This window comes from Dysidea avara, chromosome 2 (genome assembly GCF_963678975.1).
Source record: "Dysidea avara chromosome 2, odDysAvar1.4, whole genome shotgun sequence".
Classification (NCBI taxonomy): Eukaryota; Metazoa; Porifera; class Demospongiae; order Dictyoceratida; family Dysideidae; genus Dysidea; species Dysidea avara.
In genome coordinates, this window is record NC_089273.1 from 870,408 (window position 1) to 878,316 (window position 7,909).

The 7,909-nt window shown below is 37.7% G+C and overlaps 1 long non-coding RNA gene across 1 annotated transcript; it reads left to right on the forward strand.

Annotated features, from left to right (window-relative positions):
- Nucleotides 1–5,954: 5,954 nt before the first annotated feature.
- On the forward strand, nt 5,955–7,445 carry LOC136242478 (uncharacterized). Its single transcript, XR_010694551.1, has 3 exons — nt 5,955–6,982; nt 7,034–7,303; nt 7,359–7,445. It is a non-coding gene; the product is annotated as an uncharacterized lncRNA (long non-coding RNA).
- The last annotated feature ends 464 nt before the right edge of the window (nt 7,446–7,909 follow it).

Sequence of the window (7,909 nt, forward strand, 5' to 3'; positions counted from 1 at the left end):
TTAGGAAGTGTGCTGTTGGTTAAGCAGATGACGGAATGGATAGCATAGAACTGATGCACATGCTTTCCACCCGCTTGGACTAATCTGGTCAATTAGCACTGTAAACATACTGTGGAGGAATGAAAATGCTGACCATAATATTACTGTTACTACTGTTGATATAGTCGGTAAATAAAGTTTGTTGAAGAGCTCTTAGTGAAACTTGAGGAGACAGTACTGCACTGAAAGACTTCACTTCTTAAGTTATCAGTTATTGTTCATTTTATTGTACAGTACTGTCATTAGTTATTAGTCTTTATTTTGAACTTTGAATTATGAGAATAAATAAAATGTTCGCAGAGGTTGCACAATTATACAGAGTATACAGGTTGTAGTTGATTAAAGTCTTTAACAAATCGCTTGACAAATCACAATTACAAGGCAGCAACAAATAACAACAACTAGTAGTATAATAAGAACTACACTGCTTATATAATCTAGCTTCATGTGTTTAAGATGCACATTAATCAAATCAGTCTTGTTACAAGCTACTGACATCATCGCATCATATCCCTCCCTTGTCCCGAGCGTCATGTTTTAAAACATCCAAGTACTTGTTTTTCTGATGACTTTTCAATGAGTATGGACATCTGTTAGGCTTAGACTGTTCATTTTGCTGTTTCTGGCAAGTAGTATCTTCCTCTACACTGAAATAGAGGTCTGGCCACACAAGACTAACTTACTCTGTACTATATAGAAATTCTGCAAAGAATGTGACAGTTAACGCTTGTTAATTGATGACATCTCTTTAGATATCCTTTGAACGTAAGCTTCAGTAGCAAACTACATAGTTTTGAACTTCTGTTTCTGTACAGTGGTTTACCAGTTAGAGATTTTTCATAAAGGACACTTATAGACTGTAATTGATAAGTGACTGAGCTGAAAGATAGGTCTGGCCTAACTTGTTCCTTGAGTGAGTCTTTGAGCTTGCTCTAATAAAGATATCATGCTAGTTGACTGTCGTTGTTATGTACATCCCCTTCATACAACATGAGTGCTGTATAACGAACAATAGTAAAATTATTGTTAACTTTTTACATATTTAGTCATGCATAGTCCAGTCCACTAAGTGATGACCAAAAGGGATTGTTGTAGTAAATCAACAATAGGCATGAGAATTTGATGTTATTTTGCTCATAAAGCTGAGCATTATGATTTTGAGTAATGCTACAATACATACCACCTTTGAGGAATGTCCAAATTATGCCACCATTTTAACCAATATTGCTGTATCACATTTGAATTGATGATTTGACTTTAAATAGGCTTCTTCTCCTTAATTAGATACTATATTACAGTAATTCATCTCATATTTGTGGCTTATCAATATATGTGACCACTTTAATAGAGTGGCATTAATAATGTGACTGTTCTATTAGAATTTCTGACTGCTCAATTCTTTTAAGGGAATTTTGTAAATTACAGATTTTCTTACTGTTAAACTTTATAATTGCTTCAAAGTACTAGCATAATTGCAGCAGCTTCCGCAACAGAGACAACTAGGTGACTAAATTTTGGAAAATCACCTTCATGGTTGCACCTGAAGCAACTAGAATTTTTGAAACTAGCATGGTGCTGTTAACGGTAGAAAACACTTATCAAATAATTCTAAGTTTTTTCTTGTAATTCAAGGTATCTATGCTTTATTCCACCCTTAAATGGGTAGGAATTTAACTTATAATGCTGTGTTGCGGAACTAAATATTTTATGTGTCAAATGCGCCCATGAGAGTGATTATTCAAAATTTGGTCACATGTAACGTTTTGCAGTAGACTGGTCATAATGACTTGTCATATGTAGAGGTGTACCGATAATCGGATCGGCTACAATATCGGCCACCCGATATGGCATTTTTTAACCAATATCCGTATCGGTACAGAACAGCAGGAGGACCGATATCGCTACCGATATTTATACAGTTGCAATGGTTTGTACATAAACGGATTATGCATTGGTTTTCTACGTTATTTATGTGGTTCATTAGTGCCAGTGGCTTATTGTTCACTCTGCAACAAGCGCTACGCTACGAGAAGCCATATAAATGCACGCGATTCTAGTGTTCAGTCTTTACAAATGAAGCAGTTATAGAGTACCTTTGTAATAAAAGAAGGGTCACAGGATAACCAAGGAAATTTACTGTATCAGCTTCCTCACAGGCCATTAGAATGCGGAGTAATGCAGAAATATCCATTTTAGGCTTCATGGGAGTATACATAAAAATATTTGTGGGTGCCTAATTATCTGGATTGCACAACAGAAACTCAAGCTGTATACCACCACAGGTACAGTATAGCAATGAATATATGCACATGTTGTACATAGGGTAGGTAATTGTACATTTTCGTGTACTTAAAATATTAATGCAAATATCGGATCGACTATCGGTTATCGGCTTCTTTGGTTGCATCAATATCGGATATCGGTACATGCCAAAAACCCATATCGGTACACCTCTAGTCATATGTAGGCATGATCGGTCATGGTGGGAAATTACAACTAAGAGTTAGATTGTACATGATTATTAATTCTGTTATATACTGTTCACTCATTCATTGCTCTACTGTATAACATTGCTAATTGAACGGGAGTAGGCCTAGTGCATCAATGGCCACCCCCCTTGTGTTGTAAGAATGTAGTATCTCTTAGCAACCAAGTGGTAGTTATGATTAACAGTACAAGCCATAAACCAATCAGATAAACTTTATTCCTTAGGCTCCATCCCTTTTCTTTTGATAGCTAGGACATTATGTCTGAGCAAACTAAGTTATGCATTGTCCAGACCCAGAGGCAGCAAATGTCAAATGCCTGGTGATTGACTGTTATAGCATAAGTAATTGATAATCGACCAAATTTCGTACTATAATGGTATCAAGTACTGCGGCCCAAGAAGCCGGCGCGTAACACCCGTGAGTATATTGACAGGAAGAAAGAAAACGCAATTTTCGCACCTCCGTAGCTCTGTGCTTCCTTGATGAAACAAGACGATTTTTGCTGTGGACATTCCCTCCAACTGCAGCACTCCACATTCCAAATTTGAGCTAAATCGCTTAGCGCGTTCCCGAGATATGCGACTTCAAAAATTGGCTCAGTTTCTTCGTTGTTTTTCCTCCTTCTTATTTTTCTTTTTCTTGTCGCACACTAACAAAAATTGCTATAAAACTCGAACGCCATATCCGATTGCCTTGAAACTTGGCACACAGAAGGGGGATATAAGGGCGCATCGCGGTACCAACTTTGGCTGGAATACGATAAACAGGCAAAGAGTTATGAGCGATTATTCACGGAAATTAACACCAATATGTTGTCACGCCTACAGGGTAAACCGCGTATGGGAAGAAGCTGAAAATCGGTGGGTGAATAGGTTAACTATTGAACCTCAAACCTTTTGTGGTTTGAAAGAAATCGAGCTAAAAAACAGGAAGATACAACGAAAAAACCAACAGTGTGTAACAATTACGCAATTGAGATTAGCTAATAAAAATAACGACTGCTTGCCACGCCTACCAGATAAACCGCTTGGGGTATTGCTTTGAAAATCGTTGTACAGATGGAGTAATCATCTTAGAAAGGCTCATCAATGGTGTAGAAGAATCAGACTTAAAGCCACGGAGTTATAACACGAAATCCAACTTGGTGTAGCAAGTGCGAGATCGAGATACTCTAATAGAGCAGTCATCCTAATAGAGCAGTCACCCTGAAGAGAATTCAAGAGATCAGCTAGAAACAAGAAACCTGTATAGAGATCAGCTACACACAAGTCACCCTGTAGAGAGATCAGCTAGAAGAAGTTACCTTGTAGGGAGTTCATGCAACTATGGAAATGGATAGTTCAGCTAGAAAAAATCACCTTGTATAGAGTTCAGCTACAAACAAATCGTCCTGTGGAGAGATCAATAGAAGAAGTTACCTTGCAGAGAGTTCAGCTACAAAGAAACCATCATGTAGAGAGTTCAGCTACAAAGAAACCATCATGTAGAGAGTTCAGCTACAAACAAATCTCCCTGCAGAGAGATTTGTTTGTAGCATGTAGAGAGATTAGCTAGAAGAAGTTACCTTGTAGAGAGTTCAGCTACAAAGAAACCATCATGTAGAGAGTTCAGCTTCAAACAAATCACCCTGTAGAAAGATCAGCTAGAGGAGGTCACCTTGTAGAAAGTTCAGTTACAAAGAAACCACCATGTAAAGAGCTCAGCTACAAACTAGTGACTTTGTAGATACATCAGCTAGAAGAAGTTACCTTGTAGAGAGTTCAGCTACAAACAAATCACCCTGTAGAGAGATCAGCTAGAAGAAATTACTTTGGTGAGAGTTCAGCTACAAAGAAACCACCACGTAGAGAGTTCAGCTGCAAAGAAATCACCCTGTATAAAATTCTGCCACAAGCAAATTGCCCTGTAGAAAGATCAGTTAGAAGAAGTTACCTTGTAGATAGTTCAGCTACAAACAGATCTCCCTGTAGAGAGATCAGCTAGAAGAAATTACCTTGTAGAGAGTTCAGCTACAAAGAAACCACCATGTAGAGAGTTTAGCTGCAAAGAAATCACCCTGTAGAAAATGCAGCCACAAACAAATTGCCCTGTAGAAAGATCAGTTAGAAGAAGTTACCTTTTAGAGAGTTCAGCTACAAAGAAACCACCCTGTAGAGAGATCAGCTAGAAGAAGTTACCTTGTAGATCGTTCAGCTACAAACAAATCACCCTGTAGAGAGATCAGCTAGTCTAAGAAGAAGTTATCTTGTAGAGAGTTCAACTACAAATAAACCACCCTGTAGAGAGATCAGCTAGAAGAAGTTACCTTGTAGAGAGTTCAGCTACAAAGAAACCACCAAGTAGAGAGTTCAGCTGCAAAGAAATCACCCTGTATAAAATTCTGCCACAAACAAATTGCCCTGTAGAAAGATCAGTTAGAAGAAGTTACCTTGTAGAGAGTTCAGCTACAAAGAAACCATTTTGTAAAGAGCTCAGCTGCAAACAAATCACCTGTACAGAATTCAGCTATGAACAAATCACCCTGTAGAAAGATCAGCTAGAAGAAGTTACCTTGTAGATAGTTCAGCTACAAACAAATCTCCCTGTAGAGAGATCAGCTAGAAGAAATTACCTTGTAGAGAGTTCAGCTACAAAGAAACCACCATGTAGAGAGTTCAGCTGCAAAGAAATCACCCTGTAGAAAATTTTGCCACAAACAAATTTCCCTGTAGAAAGATCAGTTATAAGAAGTTATCTTTTAGAGAGTTCAGCTACAAAGAAACCATTCTGTAAAGAGTTCAGCTGCAAACAAATCACCTGTACAGAATTCAGCTACGAGCAAATCATCCTGTAGAGAGATCAGCTAGAAGAAGTTACCTTGTAGATAGTTCAGCTACAAACAAATCTCCCTGTAGAGAGATCAGCTAGAAGAAATTACCTTGTAGAGAGTGAAGCTACAAACAAAACATCCTATTGAAAGATCAGCTAGAAGAAGTCACCTTGTAGAAATTTCAGTTACAAAGAAACCACCATGTAGAGAGTTCAGCTACAAACTAGTCACCTTGTAGAGACATCAGCTAGAAAAGTTACCTTGTAGAGAGTTCAGCTACAAACAAATCTCCCTGTAGAGAGATCAGCTAGAAGAAATTACCTTGTAGAGAGTTCAGCTACCCAGTAGAAACCATCTTGCAAGAACCTGCAAGATCCTGCAAGTTCTTGCAAGAATTTATGGTTGCAAGAATTTCTTGTCAAATTCTTGCAAGAGTAGTTAAAATCTTGCAAGAAAATATGACTGCAGGAATATCCAGTGCAAGAATTACTCTATTCTTGCTAGAACATAAAAATCTTGCAAGGACTATACAGATTCTTGCAAACCTTCTTACTTGAATTTATAATTACACTTGAAAGAATTAATATACTTTGGGGAAAATGATTTACATACTATATGATGACTATCTGCCGAATTGAGGAAAGTTCTGGATTAGTAGCTAGCTATCCCTGGAGCCAGTAGTTCATGGAGAGTACAAAGATATCCAAGTAACAGCATGTTATAGCAATACATTTTACAGGTAGCTTCAGTACAGGTAGTTGTCATTCATGTTTTTTTTCTTTCTTTCAGTGTTTATGGCTATACAAGACTGATAACACCATGCCAAGAGCCTGACAGAAGTCACAGAGTCACCAGAAGGATAAGCTGTTGCAGAAAAATACCGAAATACATTTCAAATTATTAAATACAATATTCTATAATAAGCGCGTTATTTAGAGTAAAGAATATTACCATAGAAACGGCTTCTTTAGCAACGGTGTCGAGTGGAGTAGTGAAGAAAGCATTATTTTATCAGTGAAATTCTTGATCTAAAAGGTGACATTTAAGTTTTTACTCGTATTTTGAATGATTGCTGGCCGGTTTCTTCCGGTGGGAGTTATTTTCGAGCTGTGACATCGTGACTATTTACATCATAAAGCGGCTCTAGCGGAAGTCGCCGTTACTTGTAGTATGGCACCTTATTGTGACATGGCAAAGGAAGTTTAAAGACTGAGAGGAAAAGTGCAGTATTAGTGCGAGCTGGTTGTGACGGCTACGAGTAGTGGCCGGTCTTTCAGCCCGCTATGATGTAAACTACGTGATGGTACCCTACAACACTGCAACCGTAGTTTTCTATCGTGAAGGCGAAGAAACTGGGAATTTATCGACGTGTGAGAACATGCGTCTCCGAAGTTCCATCACTATGCAGAGCCGTCTAGGCAGCCGGTAAAGTCAGTGATGTCTTGCTTAAATTATCTGGTAAGCTAGTTTGTATCATTGGCATATTCCGGTGTGACTAGTATCTATATTATACTGTAGGTTACCAAGTCACTATAGAACAATAATATTTTTTCATACAGAAAGATAGCTACAATACAATACACATCATAGTAGGCGGTTAGCTACATCTTGCCACTTCCAAGTTGGCTCTTGCTCTGCTTATCTTGTAAGGAGATAATGTGTAGTTGACATAAGTGAGCAATTAAATGTTTATTAGTATGGATGCCTCAACGTCACTGAGAATACCCATAAAGTTGAGAGCATTAACACTGTACATAAGGTTGTAAACAAGATAATGCAAGCAATCATCCAATCAGTTGACCTCAACAACGAAATGATGTGCTCCATATAGTGACTAATACTGTTTTATATATGATTGCAACTACATATTACAGGTTACCTAATACAGCATGCAGTGGGGAATTCAAAACCGAAATAGCATTGACGACAACTGTATGTGACATATTTTAAATGGATAAACATATAGGTAACAAACTATATAGTGGTGGAACATTCCTTAAATGTGTTGTTTTCTACGATAGCTGGAAATCAAGTTCTGTACAACAATCAAGAGTTAAATACAACAGTTTGGAACAAGAGTCATGTCCATTTACAAGATTATGTTCAGCTTCTAATAAATGTTTTCATATTCATTGATTATTGAATTATAAGTGGCCAGCTATAGGATGCATGCGTAAAGCTAATGATGGTCTTGCAAGACATGCAAGAAACCGAATTGCATTAAACTTTCTTGCAAGAATAGATTTGTAAAATCTTGCAAGAAAAGATATGCCAGAAAATTAATGTAAGAAAATTTCACAAGATCTTGCAAGAATCTTGCAGGACTATGCAGGATTCTTGCAAGAAAAGGTCCTTTTTTATTGCAAGAATGAGAATCCTGCAGGATTTACAGAAATCTACCAAGACTTTTGCGAGAATCTTGCAAGACTTACATGCACAGATCCTGCAGGATCTTGCAAGATGGTTTCTACTGGGTAGAAAGAAACCATTCTGTAAAGAGCTCAGCTGCAAACAAATCACCTGTACAGAATTCAGCTCCAAACAAATCACCCTGTAGAGAGATCAGCTAGAA